Source organism: Pinus tabuliformis, chromosome 3_1 (genome assembly GCF_031772625.1).
Source record: "Pinus tabuliformis cultivar Carrire ecotype Pingquan chromosome 3_1, CPIR1, whole genome shotgun sequence".
Lineage (NCBI taxonomy): Eukaryota > Viridiplantae > Streptophyta > Pinopsida > Pinales > Pinaceae > Pinus > Pinus tabuliformis.
In genome coordinates, this window is record NC_142301.1 from 905,939,003 (window position 1) to 905,950,775 (window position 11,773).

Sequence of the window (11,773 nt, forward strand, 5' to 3'; positions counted from 1 at the left end):
GTTGTGTTTACTTACAAACAAAATCCCTATAGGAGAAAACCTTAAGAGAAGATCCTTCAAGGGGCCTTCATGGTGTCCATTATGCAACATGGATGTTGAATAAGTCGATCATATGTTTTTGGTGTGTTTGATCTCTTCCCATATTTGGAATTTTATATATCAATCCATGAATATGCATATTAGGTAGCAGGGTGAATCATTCATTGAAGCATGGAAAACTTGGTGGTATGAGGAAAAACCAAAAAAAACAAAGAAATATTCCTACACTCATTTTCTAGGGTATTTGGATTTGAAGGAACATAAAAAATTTCCAAGAGAAATTATTCCTACCAAATCAGATTGAAGCAGAAATCGTTTCCATTTATGATCTCCTTCGTGAAGAACAAGAGCATTCAAATTCCCATATTATCTGTAATGAAGTCATATACCATTCAATACCTGGGGCTTAATTCAATGGTTCGACTCAAAATGGCAGATGTGGTGTGGGTGTTGTTCTATAACTTTGCAGTTCTCACTATTTCAAACTAAAGTCTGGACTAGGTCAGGGTACTAACAATCTCATAGAACTTTTTAGTATGAAGATATTATCTTCTTTGCTTTGGAAACAGGATGCTGATAGTTACAAATATTTGATGACTCCAAAGTGATTATTTATTGGTTCAACCAAAAAACTATATGTCACATGCACACACTCAAAAATTTATTGGAGGAATTTTTTATGTTAAAATCACATTTTGATACCATCTATTGTCAAAACATCTATAGGGAAAGGAATACACTTTCTGATCAATTATCCAAAGAGGGTGCACAATAGGACCATGGTACTTGGTTGATATCTGAACAAAATGGAGTAGAGTTCTATCAATATTATCATCGCCCATTCATTGTCATCCACTGTAGGAAACAATCACATGAAATATTTTTTTATTTTTTCATCATATATCACAACTGATGATTTTTTTTAGTTAGCAGGCATATGAATGGTTACTTTTCACAGATCGACTATTTATGTATATATATTTATGTCAAACTGATCTGAGTATATATTTTGGACATTTTTTTGGACAATTTATATATCTTCATATGATTGTTGAATGTTTCAACAATCAATTTTTGATATGCTATATGACATATACAACATGTGATTTTCAATATATATATATATATATATATATAATTAATTAAAATCACGATTTTTCCTTGGAGAAAAAACACATTAATAATATATTAATCTAAACATTAACACGTCATAATTTTTTTCTAAGGAAATATTTGGGAAAATCCAACCAAAGGTATCACTTCCCACCGGCTTATTAGCAAAGCCTAACTCTGAGGGCATCAAGGAAAATTTACTTTGTGACCTTCCCATTAGCGAGGTGCTTTTAACAACGGGAACTCGACCAATTGAGATAACCCTAGGGGCTTACATTAATACATCATAATCATGATTGACTTGGTCAAATATAGTCAACATGAACATCTATGTTCAACCATGATTAATGATAGGGTTAGTATTAATAAGTTTAATAATTTTAGGTTAAGGTTAATTTTAATAAGTTTAACATTAATAGGTTTAATAATAAGGTTAGTATTAATATTAAAGTTCAATAATTTTATTAATAATATTAATAACTTAAAAATATTATTTAAACGTTAATAAATTTATAATAGTAAATATACAATAGTACATTAATATATAAATTATCACATTAATAATATATTAATCTAAACATTAGCACATCATAATTATGTTTAACTTGGTCAAACATACGTCGTATCTGATTCAAATTGTCTAGTTTCTCCACAATTCGTGGTATTGGTATACAGATTCTTATACATGTATCTTTTAAAAGCGCTAATTCAACAACTTGATACGGTTTATCCATATATGGAATACCAATTTCATAAACAATCATACCACATATGATTAAGAATCTTGCTAGAGATATTTCTAAGAGATTATCTCCCATGAAAAAGACAGATTTTCCGCGTACCAAATCAAGATAATCTTTTAAATTCTCCCATATATGTTCCTCTATTTCCTCCAGACTCTGGGCCTCAATACCAAATACAGGACAAATCCTTTCGATCCAAGCATGTGTTTCGTCTGGACCAATAGGAAAAGAAGCTATGATTAATTCACATTTTTTTGTCTTATCAAATTTGTTGTTGTACGACTCAGAAATGGGTTAACCCCACAAACATAAAGTCCACATGAACATTATGTTCAAATATGTTTGATAATATGCATTATGTTTAACATACCTATAATTATCCATAGACACATGTCCAAAGTCAACACGATGACATAGTCAAACATAGTTAACTTTTCTACTCAACGATGATATTCTCTCTCTCTCTCTCTCTCTCTCTCTCTCTCTCTATATATATATATATATATATATATATATATATATATATATATATATATCTATATATATTTATTTAAATTTCCATAATTCAGCTACTTCTATATTAATATATATAGGAAAAATACATCCAGTGTTATCTGCAGGCTGTCCAACGGGCCATCCTGCAACTTTCAAAAAGAGATAATAAAAATCTTAAAATATAACTATCTCATGAAGAAGAGCTACTTACTAGTTGTGAACTAGATGAAAAAGACCCTATAGGGTCTATAGCTAACATCAAAGAGATAAAAACTAACAAAAAATATGAACAAACTGGAGCTTAGGAGTTTGAGTTTTCCTTCAAGTCTATGATCACTAGGGGGTGTCTTCATCCTACAGGGTGGAAGTTGTGCCAATGCAGTGCTTCATCTGGACCACCCCCTTCACTTTTTCCTCTTTCTACCATTTCCCTGCTAGGTCAACATTTCCAACCTTAGTCTCCATCTCCACATTCTGGCATCACCAGTGCAATACTTTGAACCCCAGATAACAAACTGTCATACTTGCTATCAAGCTGAGATGAATTATTTTCATATTTTTTGTCAAGATTATCCAACCTTCACAAAATTTCAAAAATTTGATTGCATCTGATTTCAATTGCAAAGGCCAAAGGCCCCTTGATTTGCCAACATAACTCTAGCATTTTCACATATTTGGAATCTTTACTCTTGGAGTGACTTAGGTGGGGCATCTAGGCTATTAGTTTTACATCAATGCTTGCACTCGAAGATTTTTAGTGTTTCTTCCTTACCTCTTCCTCTATTTCTATCACCTTTTGTTTAGCTTTCACATAGAAGTGAACGTGATAGGATTCTACAACAACCTTTGCAAGGCTCAACATCTTTCTTCCTTGGACTTCCCCTTGTACCAAACTTCAAACTTGCTTGCACCTACATGATCACCCTATGTGGGCACTCTCAAATCAATAGGGTCATGGGATTAAGCTTTGTTCAAGGAGTAAAAAATGAAATATCAAATCCATGAGTGCCAAATCCCCAATCACAATTCCCAAGAGATGAAATGAGAACCAAACCCTTGGTCACAACGCACAAGAGAAGAACTCAGAACTAAATCCCTAGTCACAATGCACAAGAGATGAACTCAGAAACAACCCTTGGTCACAATGCACAAAACACCTCTAAAGTTGCTGACAAGGCCAAAGCTTTGAACAAGGTATGCACCACTAACCCTGAAACTTGGCACTAGATCCCTTGGGATAGGTTTATCAACCACAAATTGAGAGCCATAGTTTTACAAAGGATATTACTATTATCCTCTAGCCATTGTGACCATCCAGTGTCTAGTGCTAGCATAGATCCAAAGCTCAAGACAAGCTTCCACAATGTCATGATTATGCTCATTTCCCTTAGGTAATGATACCTAAAGGAATTCCTTCCAACATGGTCATAGTTAATGTTTATATTGGTAATCTCCAATTCCAAATGCTTACCTTAATGGGATAGTATGGGGATGGTTACACTGATAACACTTGCATCCCTTCCAACATTTACCTTTGTATTATGGTTGGTGCTTCTTGTTCTGAACTACACCACATGCAGGGCCCTTGTCAACCTAGGCCACCCTCCTTAGGTAGCCTCATTAACACCCTATTCAAAGTATTATTTAATATAATATTGATTACATAGACGTGATGGAATTATTGCTCAGATATGTATGTTTTTGTTGCGTGTGTTTAAATTGGCTATTGACATGTTAGTTTTTAGTCAAGATACCAAGAAATAATTGATGTTTATTGAATATTGACTTGTTTGTTTAGAAAATTGATGATAGAAATAGATATCCTAGGCAAAGCAGTACTTTGAGAAAAAATGATTTAGAAATGAAAATTGAATAAATGTGTAGTTGGTGATATTTCATTTTTTAAAACATTTTAAAACTTCATTCTCCATAGTAACTGTTGTTAAAATTCTCACCTCAGAAGGTCGTGGGTATGCACTATAGATGTTTCATCTCTAATGTTGAATCCTATTATTCTGGAAACACTTTCTAGAACTTCATATATGCAGTCAACAAAACTCTTCATGGAATGTTCAAGAGTGTAGACACCACATATTAAATGGTTGGAGAATTTCAGCAACCACTAGGGCTAGACCTAATACAAAATTCAGATCTGAAAATTAAAATTGGTCAGCTCCATGCCAGCATAAATCAGATTTGAAAGTAAAAATTAAAGCATGATAAATTATTGTAGCATCAACTTGGTTGTTTACTAAAACACCCAAAAATTAGATCCATAAAATTAGATCTACAAGCCAAATTTGGGACCACAAACACATATGCTTCTATTAGACATAAAATATGATTACATTACGATAAAATAACAATTTTTAAGTTTCAAATGAAAAACTTAAACAAAAAATAAGTGTCTCCCAAGCTTACAATGCAAAACTAATAATGTCTCCCAAGCTCATGAAGCAAACAAAGCAAGTAACAACTACTAGCTATTATACTTTTTTCTACATAGCATTTTTTTTCTTTTTTCAAGCAAAAAAATATTGTCATGAAGTGATGTGCTTCTCATTCCTCTTATACAATAAGAGGAGTGAGTTAAAAATAAGGTAAGTGACCCTAATCTTAGACTAGGTTTACAAATGGATAATGGGTTGATTAGTTAAGCACTCTACATGTGTCAAGTAAGTAGGCATATGCTCACAGTTTCCAACTCACCCTCTCCACATTTTTTTATGAAACATCACATATTTTAATGCACCCACAAGTGCCAACTCACCCACTTGTACTTTTATGCAACACTACATATTTTTATGCACCCACAAGTGCCAACACAACCACTTGTATTTTTATGCAACACTACATATTTTTATGCAACAAGTGTGCTCTCTTAGTCCAAGTGGTTCTAAGGACCAAAATTTGTCAGTATTATCTTGTTTCAACACTACACCCTTGTCCTTGAACCCTTTCCCATCCAAGTGCACCCTATCTCTAGTGAGAACTAGTTGCTAATGGTGAATTCTCAATAAAGTAAAGAAGAATGAACTCCTACACCAAGAACTCATCCAGTTGAATATTAATGTAGAACAAGTTTGGAGCATTAAGGTGAAAATTTACAATCCCTCTTTGTGAGGAATGTTTTTTCCATTGAACCAAGATACTCTTGCAACGCCTCAAACTTCCCATTTGCTAGTGGCTTCATCATAATGATGACCACCAATGAATTCGACTGAAATTAAATCAGGACTCTTGTGTCCTTTTGTGTTTTGAAAATTTTTAGAATCCTCAAAGTGTACCTCCATTGTTAAAGTAATATTTCAATAGAAACCTCTCCAAATTGTGAAAAAATGTGTCTCAATCATGACTAAATCAAGCTTGAGGCTACTCATATTGGGAACCAATCTGGAGCTTGTATCCATATCTGTTTTTGGACCTCCAACTGAATGATATGTGCTAGTATTTAAACCTATAAATTTGTGAGGGGAAAACTTTAGGGGTTAACACACTTTGAATTTAGCTATTTTGCATGATTATTGACTACTGATAATTTTGTATGTTCTATATATGAATTTTCCTATAAGCTAGGATAGGTTAATTGTTGTAGGCCAAGACTCTTCTTTTCTATGTAGGGTTTCATAGTATCTATTTTCATGAAAATCATATATTGTCCTTACTGTTTGGTTTGTTCCATGCTCAAGGAAAATGTGCAAAAAATTAAGAATTTAACAATTAGACCATGAATGCTCTAATTATCCAATGCATGGTGATCTAATTTATGCCTATGGAAATTACAAGGGTCAGAGATCTTCCTGTCGACTTTCAATTTCAAATTACAGGGGCCAGAGTCTATCAATTTCAAAAGGACAAAAGAGTCTGCATCATGACATGAAGAAATGGAGCATAATACAGGACTTATTGAAGCAATAATGTTTGAAATTAAGGACAGGGATAAGATTGGGGGTTCCACGTCTATTAGTTCTACTTCTCTCTGCTGCACACGTGATCTTGTTGAGGCAGATGGTTGTAAACAAGGGAAAATCATTATCCACCATTATGATGATCAATATTGGCCAAAGCACGTACAAATATTTTTCCAGGGAAATAATGATGTGACAAGAATGACACCAAAAATCATCCCAATCACAAAAACGAGCATGTACAACCTTTACTTCATGTTTTGTGACCCCCAACTTAAAGGTACATTGATCAATGGTGAAACCATCTAGAAGAGTCCAATGGGTTATTTTCCTAGGAGGATGGCCCGTTCTTGAAATTTTATGGCTTCATGTCATTGGCTTACCTTATGCTTGGACTCGTCTGGTTTTTCCAGTATGTTCGTTTTTAGAAAGATATATTACAGCTTCAAAATTGTATTACCATAGTAATTTCTCTTGGCATGTGTGAAATGGCTATGTTGTATTTTGAATATGCAAATTTTAATTTTATTGGACACAGGCCTATGGATATCACTATTTGGGCATTTACATTCGGAGTTGTTAAGAAGACTATATCCCACCTTCTTCTTCTTGTGGTTTCCATGGGTTATGGTGTGGTAAGACCAACACTTGGTGGACTTACATCTAAAGTGATCCTTCTGGGAGAAATATAATTTTTTTCTTCAAAGGCACTAGAGCTCTTGGAAAATGTTGGTAATGTTAATGATGTTTCAGGGAAGGCGAGAATTTTCCTTACCCTACCAGTTGCATTTTTGGATTCTTTATTTATTCTATGGATCTTCAATTCCTTGTCAAAAACATTGGAAAAGTTGCAGGTATTTAATCTAATTCTCTTTTTCTCTTCTTGGTGTTCAAACAATCTGAGCTTCTATATTTAGGTCAAGAAGAGGAGGAGGAGGAGGATAACTAACTCAATTTGTTGAAAAAGAGGAAGAATAGGAACCATGTTGGCCTGAGAGCTTCATTTATTCAATTTGGCTTCTAAGTGCACTAATATCATCCTCCATCCTTTGAAGTTGATGATGCTAACTTATCAATATGTCCATTGTGGTGGACCATTGAGATGTCAGTTGGGAATGCTACAATTGGAGGTGGTCCATATTACTCTAAAGATGCATAGGTTTCTTTTGATTTGGATGTGTGAGTGACCATGATGGAGCTGTTTGAAAGTTTGGACCACGGAGCACACACCAAACTGGAGAAAAACGCACATCCCCCCAATTATCAAAGGGCAAGAGCAGGGATACCATAATGCTGCCATGTGCTGATTGAAGAGCCAAGATTAGTTTTTGGCAATGGCAAGTCCAGAGAATGACCCTATACCTCTTCGTAATCCACATAGAAGTGCATGAGCAAGGATACAACTGAATGAGGTGGATATAACAACATTGGATTAACCTATTAAATAGATATCATAACTAATTTCACACTCGAATTTTCCTATTGCAAAGAGTATGATGCCATATACAAAGGGCGAGGAGGAGTGAATGGAAATGATGTGAAGTATATTTTAAAAAATTGATATGCATGCATTATATTCATGTGAGCCATAATGCTTCCATATGACTTAGCATGACAACAACCATATAAGCCATACTTAGGGGATTGGGAAATGGAGTTCCCTCTAAGTTTTTTTAGATTTCCTTCCTTGTTTCTCATGGCATGACTTGTTAGTTAATCAGCCATTTTGTTGTGTTTTCTAAGCACATGAAGGGTGTGGAATTCCAACACTAAACTTAGAGCAAGGTGAATATGTTTGAAAGCTCAATTCAATCTAGAGTTTGAGGAGAGAGAGAGTTAAATTGGAGATGCATGATTATCAAGGTTGAGTCTTCCACAATGTTTAGCTTGTTGATGTTTAATGCAGATGCTTATTTGATTTCTTGATTATTTCTTAGGTCCCCGCTTGGTTTTTTAAGGCTTTTCCTAGGCTCTAGGAAAAGGCTATTTCTTCTTGTCCTTCAGGGTGCACTAGCACCTCCCCTCTGCACCTGCTACCCTAGGATTATGCTTGGAAGCCCCAACAAAACAGAGAACATACCATTGTTGGGATCTCAACTAGTGATCAAACTCTTCATGAGGTATTCTTAGTTGCCAAATATTGTAGGGAGAAGAGAGGGATGGGCTAGATATTTCAAAGTTAAACTTGGAGAACAATGTTTCTTCTTGTCGATCTAGACCTTATGGTTGAGAAATTTTGAGGTTCTTGGTGTTGAGGTGTTTAGGGAGAAAGGAAATTGTTTTCTCTGCTACAATCATGGGCTAGGAATGAACCTCTTGAAGTGTAGCTCTATTTCAAGCTAGCCAAACTTTTCAACATATGAATTTGGAGAGAGATTTCCAAACCCTTTTAAAAAAGGGTTTTCTTATGAAAGATCCCATGTAAGCTTTGTGCCATTAATAAATTTTTTTTAAGGATGTGTGTTGTCTATTGGATTCTAGGAGCTAGATATTTTAGAGTGGTTGTTAATACCTACCTGGTAAAATTACATGACAAAAATAAATGAGAGAGAGTGAGTTGTCCATTACCAATAAATGAGAGAGAGTGGGGCATTTCGATAAATGAACTCGAGACCTCTCATACCACTAGGCCAAATTCCTTTTGAAACTAAAAGTTTTTGAATCAGTTACCACACAACCTATCACAAGGTAACCAAATTCCATAATAGTTACCAATACCTCAGGAAGTACAACCAATTCTCCTTACTCCATTTCAGTAGATTACTTCATCTCAAGAATTGATGCAATCCCAACCTCCAAAACAATCACAGCTAAGTTATGGAGCATCAAAAACAACGGGATTTGTTGTTGATAGTAGCATGATGAATCGTAATTGAGGCTTATCATCAAGGCATGCTTTACTTCTTATATTGCCCAATAACTTGTCTTCCCGAGTTTTAGAAGGATTGCAGCCTCCTCCATCTCCTAGCCCACCACCAGCTTCATTATTGGTAGCATCAAAATCACAAACATCACAGTTGACAACTTCAAACACCAAATTACCATCTTTGATAGGCCATGTGTTCTCTCTTTTATGGTCATTAATGGCACAGGGTGTAATATGTGCAGAAACTTCAGCCGCCTCTTCTTCTAATCCATCTATACCTTTTTATTTGGCCGCAATACCAAATCGATCCTTAGATAAAAAAAAGAAACTATACCTACCATTTCTACTATGACATCCTTATTTCCAGCCCCATCTTTGAATGCAACACCTCTAAATTATATTCCAGTTGAAGCATTGGTTGTTTCTCAAGACATCATTGGAACTCAATTCAATTAAAAAATACTCAAATTTCGTCGTGAAATTGTTCTTAGTGCATTGTATGAGGATTTTCCAGGAAAGTGCACAACATGCGGTTTGCACTTCAAGTTTCAAGAAGAGCACAACAATCACATGGATTGGCATGTGTCTCAAAATCAAACTGTATCTAAGAGTCATAAGCAAAAACACCACCATTAGTGCCTTGAAAATGGTTTGTGAGTGTCAAGGAATGACTCATTGGAACAAAGGTGTCAACATCTAAGGTTGTTTCTATGTTTTTTCCTGTGGAAATACCTTTGGATAAAAAATATAGTGAGAAAGTGGTAGTGTATGCTGATGACAAATACAATGTTTGTGTTCTATTTGGAGCTCTTGATTATTTCTATAGCAATGAAGTAGATGGATGGATGTATAAAGGAGCTATGTATATGCAGGCTCCTAGTGAGAGCACTGAAGGCATAGATGGGTCTAAGTTGGGTCCTATCATCCATGCTAAGTGCAGGTTAGAATCTGTGGGAGCTTCTTTTGTAGATTCTGAAGAGGATGAACAGGTAAGAAGTTTTAAAGGACATCTAATTTTTCCTTTCATTTCCTTTTTTCTATTTACTGTTTGTGATGTTTATTATAACATGTATTCAGAGTATATAAATAATAACATGAAATTTTGTTATAAATATATTACGGGGAATGAGATCACATAAATCCTGCCTTTCGATGTATAATTTTGTGCTTGAACTTCCTGCTCTCCTTAGTCTCCTCTATCCAGAATGCTTTGGGTTTTTTTTATATGTCTTCCTGTGCATTATCTTGGATTGACAAGGCTTGGTTTTTTTCTTGTGCTCTGAGATGATATTTTACCTATTCTAGCCTTGTACATTCTAGTCATTTGTTGCATTTGCAAATATCGTATTAATGTTTTTTTTATCATTTATTGATTTTTTGGATTAGATCATGAGGTCTTGATGTTAATGGGTATTCTATGATATTTTTCTTGTAAATTTTGACAAAGTCTAGCAATACCATATTTATGCTTTTCTTTTTCTCATTTTCTTTTAAAGTGTGTTTGGATCATGAAGAAACTGGTTGTTCATGGGAATGAATATGTTTATGGGGATGAAGATTCCCTGTCTGGAATCTTGTCTTTTGTGATCTATTTTGAATTTTACAAATATATTTATGCTTATGTCATTGCTTTCTTTCAGTATATTATGCCTTCAAATGTACTTGACATTACATACGATGTCTAATATCATATAATGTTATTAGTAAGAGACATCATTAATATGGAAGATTCAAGTTGGGAATTATTTGACAGTAGATCCTTGTACAGAGTCTCATATCTCTTCAATCTCCATTCTTCTTGAATCTTATGTGGAATTTCATTCCATGTATTGCCTTGGTGCTTTGCAACCTTCATACATCACCTGACTTATACCACTCGAAATGAATATGTGGACATAGAGAGCATTACATTGTTTTGAGAACTATAATCCTATTTAGCTCAAAACATGTTCTTCCATGGAAATGATTTTGAGTTGTTGAGTATAAACTTCTAATAGTAGTAAAATCACAAACGATTCATCTCAAAAAAAAAAAGAAAAAAAATTAAATAAATAAAATAAAATAAATAAATAAATCTAGATCTTAGTGCAAATAATGCTAATCTTATCACTGGAAATAGATGGCCAACACAGCAAATCCACTTTCAGCAAGACAATTGACAAACTGGTAGTTGGGACAATCCATTCAGAGAGAGAAGTCCAATTTTGGTAATCCTTTACAATGAATTTTGTGGAGGAGCCAATATATGGAACATGTGTGGGTAACCATAGGAGAATTTTTTCTTCTATGATGATATTTTCTATCCAGTTGTCATATATTATTTATTATATATTGTTTTTTTTCTTTTCATAAGTTATTTACAGCCTAAATTTATTAGCATGTAACTTAGTTGACATGATTATGCCTAAGATTTTCCTGAAGTTTGAATACTAAGTTCCTAAGGTGTTCTTTTCTATGGTGACACTTTATTTTCTTTGTTTATATAGGTCATCTGGCCACATAGTGGCCACTATCGCCCAACTGAAGAAAACTTGTTCAAGTTTCTTAATTTTATGGGGGGAAATGACATTAACATTGTTGATGTTGAGTTATATGTTGTACAAATACCT

General features: G+C 34.2%; 1 pseudogene; it reads left to right on the forward strand.

The window, feature by feature from the left end:
- Positions 1-3,506: 3,506 nt before the first annotated feature.
- LOC149190577 (uncharacterized protein C26H5.07c-like) lies at positions 3,507-10,250 on the forward strand (annotated as a pseudogene).
- Positions 10,251-11,773: the final 1,523 nt, after the last annotated feature.